The 21,477-nt window shown below is 53.8% G+C and overlaps 1 protein-coding gene and 1 long non-coding RNA gene across 3 annotated transcripts in view; one reads left to right on the top strand and one right to left on the bottom strand.

Moving 5' to 3' along the window:
* Nucleotides 1-21,477, top strand: part of ZNF469 (zinc finger protein 469) — a 239,719-nt gene that overhangs the window by 177,105 nt on the left and 41,137 nt on the right. The window contains exon 5 of one of the 2 annotated variants that reach the window (XM_080410620.1): nt 12,068-20,143. The exons of the other annotated variant lie outside the window; for it this stretch is intronic. The gene's annotated coding sequence lies outside the window, so the exon portion shown is untranslated. The remainder of the gene's footprint in view (nt 1-12,067; nt 20,144-21,477) is intronic. 2 annotated transcript variants of the gene reach the window in all.
* LOC308072996 lies at nt 664-12,073 on the bottom strand. Its single transcript, XR_013931861.1, has 2 exons — nt 9,638-12,073; nt 664-8,258 (listed from the first exon to the last, which is right to left on the bottom strand). It is a non-coding gene; the product is annotated as an uncharacterized lncRNA (long non-coding RNA).

The following is a 21,477-nucleotide window of genomic DNA, read 5'->3' as shown; positions in this document are numbered from 1 at the left end:
TGTGCCTTGGCTGCCCTCGGTGGAGAGCGAACGTTGCTGTGGGTCCAGCTGCCGAGTGGCGGAGGTCCTTCTCCTCCAGGAGGTGGGGAGATGCTGGACTACCCAGCTCCTCTTCAGAAACATGTGGGGAAAGGGTCTTTGACTTTGGGGCTGGGCTCTGGGGCTGGTCCAGGATGACCCAGCCTGGGTGCCATGATGATGGAGGATGTGAGCAGGTTGGGCTCATGCAAGAGTACCGACATGGTGAGACGTGTTTGGGGAGAGACACCCAAAAGCAAGGTCTGGTGCGATGTGGGGCTGCAGGGCTCCAGTCTCCACCTTCAGCTTCTCGAGTGGCCTTTGTCTGGCTGAAACAACCTTGTCTCCATTCGTTTGACATGACTTAGAGTGGTTCTCTGTCATTTGGAAACCCCTCAGGAGCGCTGGCCAAAGCCATGCTCCGGGTGGCTCTCCCTATGTTTCTGCTGGGCTTGGGTCTGTGTGCCAGTGGAAATCAGGCATTTCTGGGTAAAACTGCCTTCCCCTCGCCATGCCCCTTCCTCTTCCCACCACAAAGGTGAGAGATCTTTCTCCTCTTCCTTGAGGATATCTGCTTTCTTTCCCCAAATGCTGCATTTAATATATATATATATATATATATATATATGTATATATATATATATATTTCTGCATCCTGCATCTCCTAGTCCTGTGAAGCATCTCAGGGGGTGTCTGCAGCTGTAGGTGGGCACAACACAATGCTGTCAGCCTTCTGCCTTCCATGGGAGGTGGGTGGCCTTGGGAGTGTGTGCTGGCAGCGTGGGTGACAGCTGGGGACAGGCTGGTGCCTGACCCGTGGCTGGGCTGGAGTCGGAGGTGTGAGGTTATTGGAAGGTGCTTGTTTGTGTTGAGCGTGAATGCTGAATTGTTCTCCCCACGCCGGTCATTATTATGCAAAGCCAAGTCCTAAAAAAATATTGAATTTCCTCTCCCATAATTTTGAGGAAAAACACTTATCCGGCATTAAGCAGCGATTGTGAGGTGTCCTTTCATCTCAACGCACAGGGGAGCTGCCGGCGCACCTCAGGGTGAGGCTGCAGCCCTCGGTGTTGGGCAGAGAGAGGACACGGCACTGGGAGCAGTGGCTGCAGATCGGGGCAGCAACCTTGTCCTCTCCTCCTTGGCTTTTTATTACTTTTTTTTTTTTTTAACGTGCATGTGGCTTGAAACTCTGTGAAAAGCTTCTTTTTATTCACACACTCGAGCAAAATTCAGGCTGAGCTGCTGCGTCTACAATAAGACTTTAAAGAGGGTCTGCGCCGCTTGGTGTGAAAGGGAGCCGGGATGGAGGGGGGTGCCATGGGAAAGCCCAAATACCTGTAAGAGAAATTTGGGAAAGCTTATGGCTGCAGTGCCGTCGGAGGATGCAGCAGGACTAGATGTGGTGCCCTGACACCAGGACCAGTCCCAGGTCCGCAGGGCATCGTTGCTGCCAACTCCGCAGCAGCCGTGGCAGGGCTTAAGCAGGCACATGCCCATCCAAGCACACCGCAGTAACTGCGGGATGATGCCTGCAGGGCTGGGGGTGTCTGGGTCAAGGTAGGTAGAAGAAGAAGGTGATGTTCCTTCCTTCATTATTCTTGTTCAATTCAAAACACAAAAAAAAAAAAAAAAAGAGAAAAAACGGATTAAATTCCAGCCGGGTTCTTGGCCAGCTGGGAGGCAGGAACAGGCTCAGGGGTTCTCCTGCCTTTGCAGATAACATCCAGAAGTTTCATTTTGAAATGATGAAATTGGAAAATCCAAGGCTAACCCAGCTGATTGCCAATGGAAAATGAAAATTACTCAGTCCTGTTGCAGTATTAAGCATGGTCCGTAAAAGAACAAGAAGAACCTGGAGAAGCAGATGTGGTGACACCCTCTGGGCAGGTCAACCCATGGTGGCAGGAGCTGGGTGTGAGGCTCAGGGACACCCCACGGCTGTGCCCTGCAGAGGGTCCTGCCTGACTCCTGGATCATTCCCAGCCCTTCTTTTCCAAGGAAGGTCTGAAATAGAGATGCACCTCAGGAATCCCATTGCTCAGATGGAAATGCTGCAGCAGGGACAGCTCTGCCGTGGCCACCATCAATACTAAACCCACAGGAAACATGGATCCTCCTGCTGCCGATGCCAGCAGCCACCCCTGCAGCCCCCCAGGCTCTCTCACACCTCTCCAGCCCAAGGGCAGAGTTTATAGCTCTGCTTTCTGCACCGCTCACCTTGCCTGGAGCCACAGCCTGCTCTTTCCCGGGTTCCTACCACGGTGCTGGAGGCAGGTAGCCCACATCTTACCTCTGGCACAGGATCCCACATCCTGGCAGCTGCTTGTGATGTGCACGAGGGCTGATGCTGGTGACATGGGGACGGGAGTGGGGAGCCTGGGTCTGGCTGAGCTCCATCCCGGCGGGATGCTCTGCAGTATCTGTTCAACCCAAAAAGGTACAGGAAAGGGTTTAGCAACAAGCAGCCATCCCCGAGATGCCTATTTTGGCATAATCACAATCTTTCTGCATCTAAATAGCCAGAAAATTGAGCCTTTGAGTTTCACATCTGCAAGGTCACAGCAGTGCCGGAGCCCTGGATGAGTGGTGTGTTTGTGCAGGGAAGGGGGTGGCAGCCCAGGAGCCGGGAATGGGAGGACGCAGCGGCTGCTCCCCAGGCACCGTGCTGGCACCTGCCTCCCGCATTGCACTGGAGAGGGAACATCATGCTTCTAGCAGGCATCGCACGTCCTTCCAAATCCAATATGAGCCTGCCTGGGCTCAGCGCTGGGGCAAGCGGGGGCAGCCCTGGGGCAGAGCTGCAAAGCTGGCAGTGGGCAAGGCAGGGCTGCAGGACCTGTGCCAGCCTGGTGCCACCCTGCTGCGGTCCCCTCCGGCTCAGCCAGTGCCACCAGTTCCTCAGAGCAACATCTCACTCCTGTCCATTGCCAGGTTTTGCTCAGTTCCTCACCCCTGGACACAAGGTTGCAGTTTTTTGGCTCAGCAGGAGAAGAGGCAAGGCCAGCTTTGGTTGTTTTTATTAGAGTTAAAAAGGAAGCTTTAAAGCAGACGTTCCTACGCGTCCCGAGCCTAGTCCGCACGTCGCAGCCGTGCCAGTGCTGCCAAGCAGCAAAATCCTCACGTCGGCTGATGGGGTCCCAGCCGCAGAGAGCCGGAGCAGCCGCATCCTGCCCCGTGCTGAAGCTGGTGGGGCTTTGGCAGTGCCAGGTCTTCTGCTGCTCCAAGGGCATCTCCCCCCAGCCCCACCGGGGCAGTCTGGGTGCAAAGACACTTCTGTTAGCAGAAATGTAAGAAATAAAGGTCCAAGATTGACCTTGTGTTGTTCCTGTAGGGTAAAGAGCAGTGTGTGCTCTGAGCTGAGACCCCAGATAATGCTTCTGGGTCGAGCCTGCAACACTTCAAGGTGATGTAATCTTGGGGTTCCCCCTTTGCCAGCTCTTGAGGGGACAGCACCCATTTGGGCTACACAACTGTTGTTCTGGTCCTGGGACTGTCCTGGGTTAGTGCCTTCAGTCACCACAAGCTGCTCCAAATGTCCGGTGACTTGGAAGGAGCAGCAGGAATATTCCTATTTGAGCTGGATCTTGCTTTTGGAAGCGGCACCCCCCTATAGCTTCCTCGTCACGCGCTTCCACGCACTGGGCTGAGCTCATGCTCATGGCCATTGGAAACAGAGATGGTTCATGTACCCTACCCCTGCACCCAGGCAGGGTGACACCAGCCCCGTCCCAGGTGCAGGGGGGATTTTGATGGAGGTTGTTGGTTGACAGAGGTATTCTGGATCCAGGTTTTGGCAATCCAGCATTTTTTTTGCAGTGCAAATGTGCCTGTTTGCAAGGAGAGAAGAGGATGCGAAGCCCAGTGGGGGATGGCGCATGCTTCTGGTCCACATCTGGCCCCCTGGAAGCAATAATGCGCCGCTGAGATGAGCATCTTGTACACGGGAGCTGCAGATGTCTAGCAGGGAGAAATGTCTGGGATGCTTTGAGATAAGGAGCCAGAAATGTGTGCAGTGGGGTGACAGCATGGGGAGGGTGCTCTGCCTGACTGAGAGAGCTGCCATGGGGCAAAGCCCCATCCCCACAGCCCCTCTTCTCCCTGGAAAAACCTTGTTGTGTCCTCATGAGCCTCCTTTGCCATTCCAAAGCTGCTGAAGCGCAAGGAGTGGGCTTGCACAAAGCCTCTTGAAAGCCATGCCAGCGAGGGGACCGGGGCTGGTGGCTGCAGCACGCAGGGAAGTGCAGGAGAGCTCTGCAGTTTGCCATTCTGGCCACCAGCCCCAGCTCCTTGCCTGGCCATGGACCCACTCCCTTTTCCTCTCCCTGCCTCCGTTTCCCTGCTTCGACCCCGCTTTGCTGACACCTGATCACCTGCCACAGCAAGGGTGCAAAAAAAAAAAAAAAAAAAAAGTTAGGCAACAAAACTGGGAGATTTCTGCACATCTCGTGCAGCCCAGCGGAGGGCTGAGCTGGCGAGGCTGCTGCTCGAGGTGCAAGACGAAGGCTCAGTTTGGGATTCCTCACCCTGTTCCTTCAACCACTCTGGAGCTGGCCCATGGGTCCAGGACATCGGCACTGGGTCAGGTACCGCTGCAGCACCCACTGCCCCTCCTGCGGCCAAATGCACGTGGCTTCTGGGAGACGCGTGCCTCGGTTTCCCCATCTGCAAAGTGGGAGAGCTGGGGTACATAGCCAGGCTGGCTGGCACGTCCCCAGCTGCGCCGCTCAAACCAGGGCTGACAGTGACCTATTTACCTACGGCAGAACTTTCTGCTCCACTTATTTGACCCGGCACCTCTCTGTTTGCTTAAAGCCGGGAATGTTTCCTCTCGGCCAAGCCGGGCGCGCGTGCAGGTATGTTTGCTCGAGAGACAGACCGCTACTCTGTGCATCCCCGACTCTCCTCCCTGGGCAAATTCAGACCCTTTCGCTGCGATACCATTGCAAAATTCACCCTGAAATGCTTCCACGTTTTTCTGTGCCCCCTTCTTCCCATCCCTCTCAAGCTGCACGGTCGTCATCTCAGGGACAGGCAGCGCCGGGGAGTAGAAAGGTGACATTGTTCCGCCCTGGAAGGCCGTCAGCATCCCAACTCCGCCGCTCTGTAGCTGCCTCAGTCATGCATGTTTGCATATGTTAAAAATATTTAGTCCACTGCTAAAAAAAATATTATGCCCGAGATCTGGGGCCAGCTAAATATAATGCCACCTATGTGTCCGTGGTGCTGCGTGCCGGAGGCACAGAGGGGTACTATTTGCCTTCAGAGCAGCCCGAGGCTGCAAGCAGGGATGCCGGGAGCAATCCCGAGACCGATGTCTGCCAGAAATGCTTTTCTCCCCCTCGGAGAGGGATTTGGGGCAAGGACAGCTCTTTGCTGGGGCTTTGGTTGTTGTGGTGCAGCACTCTGCTCATGCTGGGGTGCTTCTCTGTGCCCAGGCAGCCTCGGTGGCCGTGGGCAGGAATGCACGGGGCAGGAGGAAAAAAAAGGTCAAAAAAAAGATGTTGGCTCTAAGAAAAAGTCGTAAAAATGAAGGAGTAGACGGGGCTAATTCCTGTGTTTGCAGGCAGTGGGGTGGGCACAGTGCAGGGATAAGCTGGGGGGGGGCTGCTCCCCGAACCCTCCGGTGCACGGGGCACTCTCGTGGCGTGGACATGGGCCACGTTGTAGAGGACTGAGACCTCCCCAACTCGTTTCATGCATGAGAGCAGGTTACAGCTCTTACCAGCCTCACCCAGGCTTTTGGCTGTGGCCCAGAGGTACCTAGCACTGCTCGAGCTGTGGAGAAGCTTCCAGATAGGTTTCATATAAATAATTCCAAGCCAGCTGAGAGTGTGGGAGGGAAAACATTTCCCCGTAGTAATCTCCCCTGATGAGGGGCAGGAGAAAAGAGTTTGTTCTGGCCACAGGAGGAAGACAACAGGGAGTGAGGCCACAGGATTTTTGTGCAGAAGTATTAAGGAATCATTTCCTCTGCTTTTTTTCCTTATATATTTATTTTTGGAGTGGGAAAAGGGGCTGGAGGAAGGTGGGGAGGTGCAATAATCCAAGGCAAAGAGTGTGAAGGAATCTCTATACCCCATCCTTTTTCTTTTTCGGCTTTTTTTTCCCTCCTCCGCAAGTGCTTGGCAAGGCAGGGGTGCGAGCGGCTCCGTACACTGCAGCCATTCATGGCCCAGCTGGGGGTGCGCGGGGCGCGTGGCTGGGTGGGAGCGCACCACGCTGGAGAGGAGAATAATTTGTTCACAATATAGAGCGGGGTAAAATAGGCTGGTTGTCTGAGCGTGGATGTAGCATAATGTATAGAAGTGCGAGCATCAATAAGTCTATTTATTAAAGGAGCCTTTTGCTGAGCAGGGCTGTGAATAAACTATACAGCTCGTACAAAAATGTAAATGTTAGTGATCCCTTGGAGACATAATTACAGGAAAAAATAAGGACAGCTTTTCAGCATTTGGGAAGCTGGCCTCCTTCATCCCCTCTCTAACTGATGGTACATGTATTAGTTTCCCTCCGTGGGGTGTCTGCATCCAGCACGGGGTGCCCACCCCCCCACCCCCCTTGCAGCTCCTCCGTTGTCCTCCCTGTCCACTAATTAAAGGAAAGTTGTGTCTCCACGTCCCATGAAATGTGCTCACCGCCTGCTTTGGTGTGCAGAGCTCTTGAATTCCTCAAGCCTGTGTGCCACTGGCTCCTCTGGACCACAGTGAAAGGTTTCATTCATCCCTCCTCTGCTGCCTTCTAGAGTTACCACACCCTGGGCCTCTGCGCCGCAGCTCCTCTCTGTTTTCCTTTCATTAGCAGGATTCCCAGGTTGAATGGCTGCGAAGGGTGAGGAAGAGATGCTACAACCCCATTAGCATAAGGGCTGTGCAAATACCTGCCCCACCGTTTGCCGTGAAGTCTGTAGTCCAAGAAAGCCAAAATCTTTCAGGTTCGGGGTTGGGTGTTTTTTTTTTAAAAAAAAAAAAAAAAAAAAAAGTGCTAGTATAAAAGCAACTCAAAGTGCTGCCCTGACTGCCCTGTGCCTCAGTTTCCCCGCGCAGACCCCATTTCCACCCACCGCAGCGATGGGTTTGCAGCACTCTCTGCAAGCTGGCAGGGGAGCTGCAGGCAGGACAGGCACCGCCGGCGCTGGGAACCCCTCGGAAGATGCTTTGGGATCTTCTGGTGCTCGTTCGGGGGCACATCAGGACTGCAGCACTGTGCACATGTGTGTCTCAGGTGCTATAGCTGAAGCTGTGTGGACTGGGCTGCCCTTGCACTGGCCTTGCCCTCCGTGCCTGTGCGAGTGTGCGATGGGCAGGGGATGCTGACCCTGGTCTTAGTAGCCACTTCTAATCTTTCGGAAAAGGGAGCTGGACAGCAAAAACGCATCACAGACGTGGGATAGATGGGAGTGAGTCTCCCTGGGCAGAAAGCGGTTTTGGTTGACGTCAGCTTTTCTTTTGGGAGTCAGGCTATTGAGCGAGCCTGTACGAGAGCAAGATTAGAGGAGAGCGAGAAAATGAGTTTCTCAGAAATCCGTGCTGGGATGCGGAGGGTCACAGAAGGGTTACGATGAGGGAATTTGCTTTGGGAAGGAAGAGCAAGGCACCGTGGAGCAGCCATGGCTCTCGCCACCCCCTCTGCCACCCTCCAGACGAGATCAGCCCGTGGCCCTGGCCCGGCTCGCTTACTGAGTTGCCGCTTTTATGGATGACCTGGTAAAGCAAATTAACTTTCAACAAGTTTTTCAATGGGAAAGGGCCAGGCTTTTCAACAGAAAGTTATAGCAAAATGTTAGCTTGGCGGTGGCCATCCACTGTCCGCAGCAGTGTTGAACCTTGTTTGGTTCTTGGCTCTTTGCAATTACTCCGTTAGCAGTGAGAGCTCATCTGTGGTGAATTTAACTTTCACTGATTTAGTTGCCATTCTTGCAGGCTTCACAAGTCGCTCAGAGTCATGGGTGATTCAGCGTGGTTTTTGGAAGCCCTTTGAGGCCAGCCAGGCTCTTCTGGGGTGCCATCCCCCTGTCTCACGGTGCTGCTGCTGTTGTATCACTCTTTCCCTTCATCTGATGCCGGTGGTTGTCCTCTCTCCATGGAGGGGTGCAAATTTGAGGGGTTGTGGTGCGAACCCCAGGTGATGAGCACCCAAATAGGAAAGGGGGTTGGAGAGGTGCTGTCCCTTTGCTAGTGGTGGTGACTCCTTCTGGGGTCCAGGGCCCCGTAGATGTTCCCCATGGCTTGGCTTGGCTCCTGCAAACCCAGATGTGGTGGGAATGGTGTTGGCTCCCTCTGTTCCATAGACAGTGTATCCCCACAAACACACTTTTAACAACAACAGTAAATGCTGTGGGTTTGAAATCTGCTTTGCAAAGCCCATTGGGCTTGAAATCAAAAGCATACTGAGCTACCCAGCCTCCCCGTCCCGCTGAGCAGACCATGTGCTTCGCTGCTACCTGGCTGGATTGCCCAGGCTGGAGTCACCGTTCAAAAATGAATCAGAGTCATAGAATGAATCATAGAATGAATCACAGAATGGTTTGGGTTGGAAAGGACTTTAAAGATCATCTAGTTCCCACCTCCCCGCCAGGGGCAGGGACACCTGCCATAGCCCAGGTTGCCCCCAGCCCCGTCCAGCCTGGCCTGGGACACTGCCAGGGATGGGGCACCCACAGCTGCTCCGGGCAGCCTGGGCCAGCACCTCGCTGCCCTCACGGGGAAGAATTTCTTCCTCATCTCTAATCTATATCCACCCTCTTCCAGTTGAAAACCATTACCTCTTGTCCTATTGCTATAGGACCTGCTAAAAAGTCTGTCCCCATCTTTCTTATAAGCCCCCTTTAAGCATCGCCAGGCCTCTCTATAGAGTGTCCCGTGCACCGTCGCAGCCGGGTCTGCAGCCTGGTTTTGCACTGGCGCTCCCGGCGGGGCTGGCAAAGGGACCATCCCCTTTCCCTTGGTCTCTGATTTCCAGCCTGTAGTCACTTGGATTGTGGTTTTGAGGAGCCTGAGATAAAGACCAAGCGGACAGCAAAGATGAGCAATGCTGATTGCAAAGCTCCTGGCCATGAATCAGCTTCTGGCTTGTCTCTGAGGTTGGGTGCTCAGCACCTTCCTTGGGACCATCTCACCCAAGTGCCTGGCCAGCCCGTGCGCTCCAAAGCTGTGCAGGCGGGAACTGTGGGTTCAGATCAGGATCAGACATCCTTGATGCTAACTACAGCCAGACCAAAGTGTTTCCACCCTGTCGCTCGTGCAAATGGGGTACGTGCTTGCAAGGAGGCTGGCGTGGGGAGAGACGGCCTGATGGAGCAGAGATGCTGCAAAGCCAGATTCTGGCCCGGCTCGTTGCAGCACGTCAAGGCAGTGGTCCTGCAAATTGCCTGGTGTGCAACAGCAAGGTGCTGAAAGCCTTTGGCTAAAAGGGAGCAAAGCAGGGGTAAAATCTTCTGTACGAGCCAACACTGCAGTATATTAATAATGTATAATTAATACATACTTATAATCTGGTACCATTAAAAATAATCATGCGGCCAGCTGTACTTGGTTGAAAACATCATTTTCTTGCACATAAGATGAGAATAGTTTCAAGCACACCTGATTTCTAGCAAATTTGCATGTGACTTACATACCACAGAAGAAATTCAGTGTGAGGAAGAACAGGACACTTTGATCCTGATGTCTAATGCATCAGGCGCTGATGGGCTCATCGTCACCTGGGGAAAAAAACACTGTTTCTGGGTCTGAAAGGGAATTCTGAGGCCTCCAAATGGTGGGCTGGGTCTTTTTTAAATTCAGTCATATATGTATTTTAAGTAATGTTTATTAACGAAGTGCTTCATGCATAAAGATGCACCTGGCTTTGATTTATGTTACATGAGAAACATCTTGGCCAAGGCAAAAAGCACAGAACTGGGCGGGGGGGATGGACAACGACAAAACGAAATATTTCTTTTCTAATGAGATGTGCGCTCTGTGACAATTATGTAAGTGGTTTCGTGTTAGTGGGTTCAAAACAAATCTATGAATACAGCGTGTATTTTAAAATTCATTGTTTTGCCCTGTGAATGAGTCTTCTAAATAAGTGGCTGACAGCTTGCTGTTAGACTGGGTTCAGTCCATAGTAGCTCCCTTGGCTTTGGGGAAGTCTCTCTGGACTTACCTCTTTAGCTAAAACGAGCCTTCTTCCTCCTTCATCCCTCCTCCTGGATGTGTGTGCTCTAGGGGGGATTGTGTGTAATGTTTCACGGTGATATTTGCCAAAAGGATGCTGAAGGATGGCACGCTGGTGCCTTTCTCACTGGAGTTCCGCGCTACGGATGCATGGAATTGACCTGCTATTCAGAGGTTAGTTTGGGGTGGTCTCCCCAAGGAAAGATCTGCTGCAAAAAGCCACGCATATGCTTACCTTCCCAAAGCAAAAGCTGAGCCTGCACCAAAGCCTCGGCAGCACTGGCAGGGCGTTGTGGGAAGCTGGGATGCTGGGGGTCAGTCTGGACCGATTGATCTGTGTAGAGCTGGGCTCAGGCTCAGTGGAACGGCCTGGAGGCACACCGGGCAAAGGGAGCATTTTTCATCCCATTAGTTCTGGTTTTCATCAAAATAGGCCTTTGCTAAAATTGCACAGGTCTTTGGAGAGCTTTTGATCCAAAGTGGTGTGTATTATTATATACCGTATTTCCATAGGGTATTGGACGTCATAAGAGCAAAACCATGGGTGGGAGGTTGTCGGTGCCCCGCCAAACAGCGGCGTGGGGCACAGCCGTAACCCAGCAGTGCCAAGAAATGTTTGCTTGCTTCTGGGGCTGAAAAAAACAAAAAAAAAAAAAAACAAACAAAAAAAAAAAAAAAAAAAACAAACAAAAAAAAAAACCCACAACCAAAAACGAGAGAAAGAAAAAGATGTTAAATATGAGGAATTCAAACCCACACAAGCTTTGTTGCGAACAATGTCAAAAGTTGGCACAGCCCTACCGCTGCAGCCCACAAAAGCCAGGGTGACTTTTCAAAGGCAGTTTGCAGTCGTTGCTGTAAATAAGCATGTGCTCATCCAGGGGCTGCTCCGTTGGATGGCATCAAGTCCAGGGATTTTATTGCAGTTCCCACTTGATTGCTGAGATTAGATGATGACTCATTCTCGATGCTTATGGAGCTCTAGGAATCATCATTGCAACTCGAAAAATGTCCATGGGTCTCATGCTATGGAAAGTCATAGTGGCCACAGAGCAAGGTTTCAGATATTACACCCGCTGCTGTCAGAGGAGAGCAAAGGAGATAATCCTCTCGGCCTTTCATCCTTACAAATTGGGAGAATGCAACTTTTCTTTTTTTTTTTTTATCTTTTTTAACCACAAGACGTGAGCAGACCTGATCACAGATTGGGGGTGGAGAGAAGCCAAATTCTCCTTCCACCGGCGGTGCTGCAGGCAGGAGCAGCCCAGCAGTTTGCCAGGGCAGGGCCTGATCCTGCTCTGCTGCAAATCAGCCACAGCTGCCTCGAAGGCAGCGAGGTGGCTCTGGATTTACTCCGGTGTAACTGGGAGCGGGCTGCTGGTGCAGAGGATGTGTGCCTTTGATATTGTAACCTAAAACTGGCAGCTTTCCCTGCTCTGGCAGGAGTTTAGAAACATTGCCATATGAGCTGGTTTTCCAGAGAGGCCTGAAAATGCAATCCATTATCTGATATTTTGTAGCAGCTTTTTTAATTAAGGCTTTGGCTATAGGGCTGATTAAAGAGGTGTGTGGCTTTTTTGTCCTTAGGGACTTGGCACATCCCAGTGTCTGTCACCCTTCTGCAACTACAAGACTCACTTTTCCTCTTGTGTCATATTCGAAGCAAAGGCTTTTTTTTTTTTTTTTTCCCCTTTTCTATCCCCCTTTTTTTTTTTTTTTCTTTTTCCCTACCAGAGGTGCAGATAAATCATTATAGTCTCGGCTCAGCTTGTCTCCTTCTCCTGTAGCCCAACTTCTGTGTGCTACTGGCTGGTGCGGCACGGAGGGGGCGTGAGCAGCGCAGCTCCGTGCCTGTGGTCAGTAATGAAGACTTCTCTTTTTATACACAGATTACGGAGGAACTGCACAGGGCCAGACGGCAGCTCTTAATTTCCTCACTTTTTAATTTTTCCAGCCCTCGCCAAGGAGAATGCAGCCTTCCCCTCCGGCTGACTTATAATGAGGTGAGTAAACACCCTTTTGTCATTTAAGGCTTGCTCCCTGATGCCGCGTAAATATTATTTTTGTTTGGGGGAAGGACAGGGAGTGGGGAGAAGGAGAATGTGCTGTTTGCCACATGTCAGTGTTGGGGTTTGATACCTCCAGGGGTTTCCTAGGGCTTGGGCGCCTCAGCAAGCCGCCTGCCTGTGGGCTCCGGTGTCTTCGCTCTGCAAAGTCCCTCGGACACAACTTTTCTCCCCGTTTCTTGCTCATTCAATGACTCAACGAGGTCTGTCAGGGTTAAAAAACGATGCTCCTTTGCTGCAAAGTATTTAGGCTATTTGTGTCATCGCGGAACTTTAAAAGAAAAATCATTGCCACCCATGTGCCACCCTCCCCGCCCAAGGGTAAAGCTGCCCCCGGTTTGCAGCTGATGGCAGAAGCCCCCTGCCCAGGCTGGGGGCTGCTCCCGGTGCTCCCCCTCCGCCGAGAACCGGGCTCTGCTCTTCTCCTGTCATCGGCTGGTCCCGTGGCTCCCGGGAAAGTGTCGCCTCTGCCCCGGTGGAGTGACCCCCCGGGAAAGAAGGAGTTAATCCCGCTCCCCCCCCACACACACCCCACCCCGACTTCAGCTGCAAAAAATATGAAGTGAGGATAGATCTGCTCATCTGCTGAGCAGAGAAGTTGCCTTTGATGTCGGTCCTTCCTTTCCTCCTCCTCCTCCTCCTCCCCCCCCCCCCGCCCTTAACCCTTCTGACGGTGCTTGCCGCCTCCCGGGGGGATTTACGGACACCCCCGCCCCGTTCCCGGGAGCATTGTGTGGCTGGCAGAGGGTCGCGGACACGCAGGGAAATCGTGGGGTGCTGATATCTCCCCCCCCCATCTCCCCACCGCCAGCTCCAGGGATGCGCATCCCCCCGGGAGCGCTCCCGCCGGCCCCGGGGCGCGGGGCGGGGGGGCGGGGAGCCGGCAGGGACCGGCGACCAGGGGAGTGGGGTCGCCATCGAACTGTCACCCGGGGGGGCGACCCCACGGCAGCGCGGAGGGCTGAGCCCGGGCCTGGGGCTCGTTTTGTTGCTTTGGTTTTTGGGGTTTTTTTTTGGGGGGGGGAGTTTAACCCCTGTTCGCCGCCGCCGGAGAAAAGCGCTGCTGCCGCTTTAAGGCAGAAGTCCCTTTAAGTGACTTTCCATTTGCTGCTTTGGAGAGCTGAGAATTTGGTTTCCCAGATTTCCTTTGAATTGTGTGCAGTAGTCAGAGGGAGTTAAAAAAAAAAAAAAAAAAAAAAAAAAGCACTACTGTACACTCGGGAAACCTTCAACAGCAGCAAGAGAAGGGGGGGGAAAAAGGAAGTTATGACGGGGGAAATGAGATTTAGGGGGAAAACTATAGGGGAAATTTAGGAAGAAAGGGAAGGGGAAAAATGTAGGGGAAAAATTAGGGGAAAAGAAAAAATACAGGGGAAAATTTAGGGAAGAAAAGTCCTCAGCTACCATTTCCTTTTGCCTTCCTGATGCCGTTCCCCACTCCCTGCGTGGGGAGCAGGGCAGCGGAGCCTCCCCACGGACACGGTGGGGACCGGGAGGATGCTGCGCCCAGGGAGCAGCGGCGTGCCCGCACCCACCCGCACCCGGCACCGATGGGGTTAATGGCCCTCGCCAGCTGGGGAGCATCATAAATTGCAGCAGTGGCCCACCAAATTAATTTGCACTTTCTTTTCCTAATGTTCGCTGTGGGAAAAAAACAAAAAAACAAACAAAACAAAACAAAAAAAAAGAGGAAAAAGAGGAGGAAAAAAAGCCCCTAAATAAATCAGCAGCCTGGAAGGGGGCTGGGGGAAGGCTCTGTTTCCTCAATTAGCTGGGACTTGCCTTCTCTTGACGAACGGAAGGCAGCGCGTTTTAGCCTCTGGATTTGTGGAGCTTTCTCAAAGTGCCAAGTCTGGTTATACGGGGACTTTGGAGGGTTAGGTGGAGGAATCCGAGTCCTGCTCTGCTCCATTAACTCCTTCAGGGCTGAGTGGCTTGGCAGCCCAGGCCTGGCAGTGCAAAGATGGGAGGGTTTTGGTACTCGAGCGGCTTGGGAGCGGTGATGGAGCTGGCCAGGCGGGTTCGCCTGCACAAGGTTGCGCCCACGGAGAGATGCCGTGGGGATGGATGGGCCGTGGGATGAGTTGCGCGTATTTGTTCAGTCGCTATTAGTGCGTGACCCGCGGGAGTGCACTGAGCAACTTCTGGGGTTGTGTGGAAGGTCAGGATGTATCCGGGTCCTCGTGCCTGGGAGGAGGGGCTGAGGATGCGGTTGGCTTGCGGCAAGGTGCTGGCATTGCGGCACATCACACGGGTGCTGTGCCATCCCGTACCCTACCACACCGCTCTTGCGGTCAGTGAACATTGTACAAGCGGCAGTGGCAGGAATTGCTTTTGGCACCGTAAAAATGCAGTCGGTTTTGGGGATAAACGCAAGAACTGGCTGTGCACCACCACCAGCCAAATGCTTGGGAGAGAGACATCCTAACCAGGCTGCTGCAGGGGAAATGCTTTGCAGCGGAATAGTTACCTGTGTTGTAAGTTGGCTGGGGTACAGGGGGAAACACCTTCCACTGTAGGGGGGAAAAATCTCCCAGGAATTTAAAATTCTTATCCCAGTCTGTCCTGTTCTTGCAAAAGAGGCCTTGGCCATGCGTGGATGTGGAGTGTCTTGATGTGGTTCCTGGTGACCTGCCATGCCTTTGCCCTGAGACTGGCTGTCCCCAGGACGTCGGCCCCCGTCACACCCCACGCCAGCATGGCTGGAGCCGTCACCCCATAAAGATGCTGAGGCTGCTTTATGGGCAGTGCAGGCAGCACAGGAGGGGCTCTCACCTGCCTGTGCCTGGCAGGGAAGCCTGCCCGCCTCACAGTCATGCTAAGGCTCCGTTACCCCTCACTGGAAGCATAAAGGGGCCTTAAAAAGGAAGCAAAGGTAACTTAAATTTAATTTACACTCACTTAGAGACCTCTTTACATGGCTAGAGGAGCATAAAGGGGCCTTAATGTAGCTGGGAATCAACCCCTGAAGGTATCTGCGCCTGACTGCTAGGCATTCATTTTGCAGAGGCTCACCTCAGGCTGCAATCCAGCTTTTAATTCCTCAACCCGGATCCACCGACATACAGGGAGCACCAGCATCGGCCCTGGTGGGATTAGGTCTCATTTACATGCGTGTAAGTGAAATTAGAGTTGGGCTTCCAAGGAATAAGTTACAGGGAGCACGGTCTTGGCTTGCCAACACATTTGTGCCAGTCTTGGTCTCTCCATCGTCTGCTTGGCATTAAGTGAAAGGATTTCCCAGTTTAAATTCCCACTCCAACATGGGAAGGGACTTTGCTCCCCCTCCTGCTGAAGAGCAGGGAGCTGGGGAAGGGAAACTGGATGATGACTCACGGAGGGATAGCCGATGGTGTTCCTCATCGCTTAACACCCACTCGTGTGGATGTGGCTTCCCGGGAAGGCTGAGCCTGCCCTCGCCCTTCTGTTATCACAAACAAAGCGAAGATTGATGCGCCGTGTGCGGCGCAGAGCGAACGGCATTACAGCCATGCATCCCGGGAGACACCACGGAGTTGTTTGGGGTTGGCCTGGTCCCCTATGAATCCCAGCTGCTGGCTGGCTGGAGCCCCTGCAGCAATCGCTGCCGAGATGCTGCTTGTTTTTAAGCCTTCACGCCCACACCACAGCCCAGCAAAGGGCAATGGTCCACAAGCTGTTCCACAGCATCCCCACGACACCAGGAATCCCTGTGCTGGCCTTGTCACAGGCTCTCCACATCCTGAAGGAGCTAGAAGAAGCAAGATCCAACCCCAGGTTTTGTGAACCAGAGCCAGGATTCAGGGAAAGCTGTCCCATGTGGGACGGCAGGATGACTGGGAGGGAAGGTTGGAGTCTCGTGCAGACCCCCCTCTGCACCCTGGGCAGGCGGGGCATTCCCACCTGCCTGTGTGTGGTGTGAGTTTTCCAGAGTAACAGCCATTAGGTGTGAGAGAGCCTGTCTCCCCTTGGAGCATCGCCTGAGGGCTCTGTGATCCAGCTTATTTATAGCCCTCAAAGACCTTGGAGCAAAGAGCTGGTGGATGAAGCCACTGGTGGAAGAGGCTGAAACAAACAACTTGATTTATCTTGGAAAAGGACAGGATATTTATATCTAAGAAAACAATCGAGATTTATTACAATTCCAGTTCAGAAGGGAATATTCAACCTGGAGCTTTAGGGCTGTAATTAATGGTGACCAGAGCCAGCATATTCCCATGGGCAGGGTCCCGCTTGGGGCTGTCCCCCCATCCTTCACTATGGGATGCTCTCAGAGACATGGGGACAGAAAACATGCCCTGAGGTCTGACCCTTTCTCACCATTCCCGTGCTCACAGGGTCACTGGCATCAGCCCTCTCCACTGCGCAGCAGGATGCAGGAGCATGCATATTGCTCTGTGAGGATGCACATCCCTCCTTCCTCTGGGCTCCTGCAAATGCAGGAACAAAATCCAGTGGGGAAGGACCAGTGCTCGTGCTGTCCCCTGTATTTTCTTCCGCTTTTTAATCTTTGGTTTTAAACACGTTTCATTGTCACCTGTTCCTGACCTGGCGGGGAGCAGGGAGGGGAGCACAGCACACAAGTGTCGGGTGCTGGCAGAGCAGCAAGCAGGTGTTTGCGCTGCGTTTTGGCCTCCTTGCAAGCTCGGTTTCCCCCGTGCCAACCCTTGCTGCCTGCCCACCCGCCTTCCAGGCAGCGCTCTGAAATCCACCTGGCACCAACTTCGCCTGCCGGCGAGGTCTCTTCTATCCCCGCATTACCCCAGCGCCCTGTGCACAGAACAGGCTGCTGGAGCCCACGGGAAGGAGCTGGGCAGGGGGTCATGTCCCCGGGTGCAATGCATGGCAAACTGCAGGACCCAAACCAGCTCATCCTGCCAGCGCAGGACGCAAACCAGCTCATCCTCCCCTTGCATCGATAGAGATCTCCTTCAGAAGGCATGTGAAAAATGCAGCCGCAGGCGACTATCCTCGTCCCCTTAAAAAAAAGAGCCTGATCTATTTTTGGTTTGGATTTGCTGCTTTTTAATTAAGGGGAACTGCCTGCCCCCTCCCCGTGGCTGCATGGAGCTGCCCAGACAAACGGGGTGGCAGGAATTATTTCACGCCCCTTCCTGTCAAGCTGTCGTGTTTAATTAGCACCCTCCTGCCCCAGCCCAGGTTAAAACCAGGCTGCAATAACACCGGGTGCTGGCCCGGGGCTTCCCACTCAGCAACACTTCCACAATACCTCCCTGGGACGGAAGGGTAAGGGGACCTCCACGTTCCTCCCAGCGTCGCACCATGCGTTAATGTTTCTTCTTAGCTGGACCATGCTGTTGCAGTCAGGGATGCCCGGATGAAGGACTGGCTGCAGACTCGGAGCTGGAGTAGCCCTGCAAGGGGAAAAGGCTGCTCTCCAGTCCCATACAGCTGCGGGGAGATGATAAGCAAAAGCAGCTCGGTGGCTCTGCCTGTCACATCTGAAACCACGCGGCCAAGAGATGCAAACTGCTCCTACAGATGTCTCCTGCCAGCACGGAGGTATTTGGGCAACGGTGACGGGTTCATGTGGCACTGGCTGGCTGGTATTGCCTCTCCAGACAGTTCTAGGGTCTCCCTGGATTGGGCATCATCTAACCCTGACAGGTGTTGGCCAAGGCATGGACCCTGAAAAGCCTGGGCTTCTTCGGAGGAAGAGGAGGAGGAGGCAGACTGGGAGCAGGGATGCACACAGAGAGGATGCAGGGGGGGTTCAGGGCAACCTCCCCTCCCTGCTGCTGGGGATCACAACTGACACTGCCTTTAACAAGTCCCCTGCCCACCCCACCCAGGCTGAGGGAACAATCGTCATCTGCCAGCGCTGGGCTGCAGAGAATGGGAAGGAACCCTGTGCTCTCCCAGTACTTATCAGTGGGTAGGAAACAAATTTTTCTATTTGACAGCAAACGACAGCATTTTATAGAGCGGAGAGAAGGCTGGCGGTCTATCAGGCATGCTGTGAAACCGGAGCAGAATAACATCCAGCCCTGATGGATAGAGCCGAGCTGACCTGCCTTGGCTGGCTCCGGTCCAATAACTCACTTGTGTTTGCATTTAATTACAAACGTAAAAAAGCCCTTTCTTTTCACAACAACAAAGCCTTGAACCACACTTCAAAGTTGGGTTTCTGGGACAGTTGCATACCTTTTAAAAATAGCCCTCTGAGCGGTGCCAAGTGCTAAATGGATTGCAGAGGGCAGGTCCCCCATGTGAGGCTTCAAACAGCCCGGCCAGCGCCGCTGCAGGCTCGGCTGCTGCCTACGACCGCCGCTGCTCCCCCGAGACTCTCCCGAAGAGGGTCTGTGCCTTGCATGAAGCCGCAGCCCTGCGTTCCTTCTCTTGAGCAGTGCAAATTGGCAGATGGCGAGGCTGAAGCTGCCAAGCAAAGCCCTGGGAGGGCGTTTGGGAACGGCATGGAAGTGCTCACCTGAACCCTCGTGGTCTTAAGTGCCATTCGGGAGGCAGCGCTTTATTGTCTGGGATGTTATAACTGGAATATCCATGGCAGGGAAAAGCTGGAGGGGAAACTGAGGCGGCGCTGGTTCAGATCCAGGTGTCCTCCCACCCTGTCCCAGTCTCTGCTGGGACTCCTCTAGCTTCCAAGGAGTCTCCTGGTCCTTCAGCCCAACCTTTGTCCTGCGCATGGTCAAGTGTCCTTGGAGCCGATGGCTGGATCAGCTGTGGTTTAGGGTCTTTTTACTCTAAAACAAGGAATATTGCTCCCCTGAATGTTTTTCTAAGCATTGACTGAGTTTATTTTCTCCCTTGCCCATTGGCGATGCAGAAATCATAATATACAGAGTGGGAGAGAGGAGGTCTCCAGCAGAGAGCCCAGTTCTCACGGCGATTAGCTGAGACAAACACAAATCCACCCAGCAGCACTGACATGCCCTGGCTCGGAGCATCCTCGTCACTGCCCCGACCTCCCTCAGCAGCAGCGCGGGCAGGGCCCTTCCCACGGGATCGCTGCTGCCAGGGATTTAGGCAGGAGCTGCCTCCCTGGAGCCTGGAGCCAGCCCAGAGAGGGCTGGTTGTCCAAAGTCAAGGTGGAAGATTTAAAGAGGGGGTTTTTACTGTGAGGAACCAGAAACTGCTTCTCTGAGGAGCTGGGACATGAGGCTGGGAGCTGAGGATTTGTTGCAAGCAAATTTGTTGCATTTTTCTGAGGTAGCATCTCTTCGCCTGTGATGCCTGATGGGCATGTGGAAGCCTGAAGGTTGTTGATGAAGATGAGGGAGTTTGACCCATGGCGTGAAACAAGCGATCAGATCTCTTCCCCGTTCGTCTTTCCCAGAAGCAAAGGCAGGGAGGATGAGATCTAGTGAGATGTCAGCATCCCACAGCATCCTCCCGTGCTTTGGGATCAATGCAGCCAATGGCCCCAAGGCCCACAGGGCCATGCCAGCACCGTTCAGGTGCTCCCACCATGGGTTGCGTCCCTCAGCATCGCTGTTTCCATCATCGCAGAGGGTGCTGCTCCCTTCCTCTGCGGAGAAATGCTGTCTGGGCTGGGGCTCCTCCATAAAGCCCTGTAAACGCAGCAGAAGCAAATTGCTACCTACTGGAGATGAAACCCAGCTCCCAGGGCAAAGGAGACCGTGTGTAACTCCGGGAAAAACTCTTCGTCTCGGAAGTGTGCTTTTCTTGGACTGTTCTGCTGTATTTATGCAGGCTGGTATGTGGGGAGTAATTAGAACCTCATCCCGAGTACTTGACGAGCGTGTTTTCTATTCTAGATGTTGACAGGTCAGGCTATCCGGCCGTCCCTCTGTGCCTAAAAATGTTGACATTTTATCTTTGCTGAAACCAAAACAAGGGCCCGGGAAGTTCTTGGACTGGAGAGAGCAATGCTAACTTACTGACAGCCTGCCGGTAGAACACGCGGTGCTCCACACGCGTGTGAGTACACCGGGCTCCTGGTGCCCACACCTGTCCCTGCTGGGCAATGGGAGGGGGGGAATGGGGGAAGCTGGCACAGGTGTCCGTGCAGAGGGGCTGGGGCTCCCACGGCTGCCAGGGGCGTGGGGGAAGGATGCTGAACAGAGCAGAGTGAGCAGGGCTGGGAGGTGTTTGCCTGGGCGAGGCTGGCTGGGTGCAAGGACAAGCCACTCCTACCCAGAGCAGGGATGTGGGCACCTCAGAGCATCTATTGGAAAGCCTGCGCTGCTCCAAGAGTGGAAGCAGGGAGAAGTGGGTGCTTTAAACCTCCAGACTGTGGGTTTCACTAAAAACCTGGTGTCTAACCTGACAGGGGAGAGATGTGAGGATGCCAAGGATGCACTTGCTCTTATCTCTCTAAAAGACCTTGTAAAACCTGCGGGAAATGCCCAGCAGGCAGCTTGGGCTGGCAAAGCTTGCGAGGCTGGTGGAGGTTTCCAGGAGTTCACGTAGCCCTGAGCAGCTGAACCGAAATGACCTCGCTTCAGGTGATTCCAGAGATGAAGCTGAAAGGGGAGCCCGTCAGGAACCGCTCCCTCGGTCCCGGTGTCCCAGCCCGCACCTGGGGTGTCCCTTCCCACCCCTCTGAAGCTGGAAAAGCCCCCTGAGGGCACAGCAGAAGGGCTGGGTTAGTTGCCTCGTGTGGGATGCCTGTTCTTCAGCAAATGGATTACAAAAGGGGAGGGGAAGGAGCACACTGGGGTGGGAGCACCCCCAACCCCTGCCTGTGCATCCTGGTGACCTGGGGGATGTGGTGCTGAATGGAGGGGGTGGGCTGGAAGGAGCTGGACTGGCTGCAGGCGAAGCAGCAACCGTGGCATCGCTCCCGTCCCGCTGATCTCTGCGTTTCACAGCAGCTCTGCTCCTGGTTTGGGCCAGCGCTCGCTGGCGGAGCATCGTGTCAGGGAAGGAGGATTATTTTCCTTCTCCACATTTGCCTTCCATGCAAACCAGCCCTACCGTGTAATGTTTCTCATTTCCTCTATACATTGATGAAGGCTTGAAGTGCAAAGCTGCACACTTAGGCTGACCTAACCCTGAGCTAAGCCGGCAGCCGGAGGGACACAATGAGCCGGCTGTTCGGACCTCGCTGGCACCAGCTCCTTGTCTGCTCCCAGCACAATGGTGTTTTCCTTGGCCGGCGTTCAGAGGCGCGGGAGGGAGATGGTGACAGGGAGGATTCCCACGTCTCCCTGGTGAAACTGCCCAGCACCGTGGTGCTGTGCTGCCAGGGCGTGCTGTGGAGCCCACCCTCGGGGTGCAACCCCATGGTGCTGGCCCTCACCGAAGGGTGC

Source organism: Falco punctatus (assembly GCF_963210335.1).
Source record: "Falco punctatus genome assembly, chromosome: 14".
In the NCBI taxonomy this organism is placed as follows: Eukaryota; Metazoa; Chordata; class Aves; order Falconiformes; family Falconidae; genus Falco; species Falco punctatus.
The sequence above is the reverse complement of the archived record's forward strand: the minus strand, read 5'-3'. Positions and strand labels throughout refer to the sequence as shown.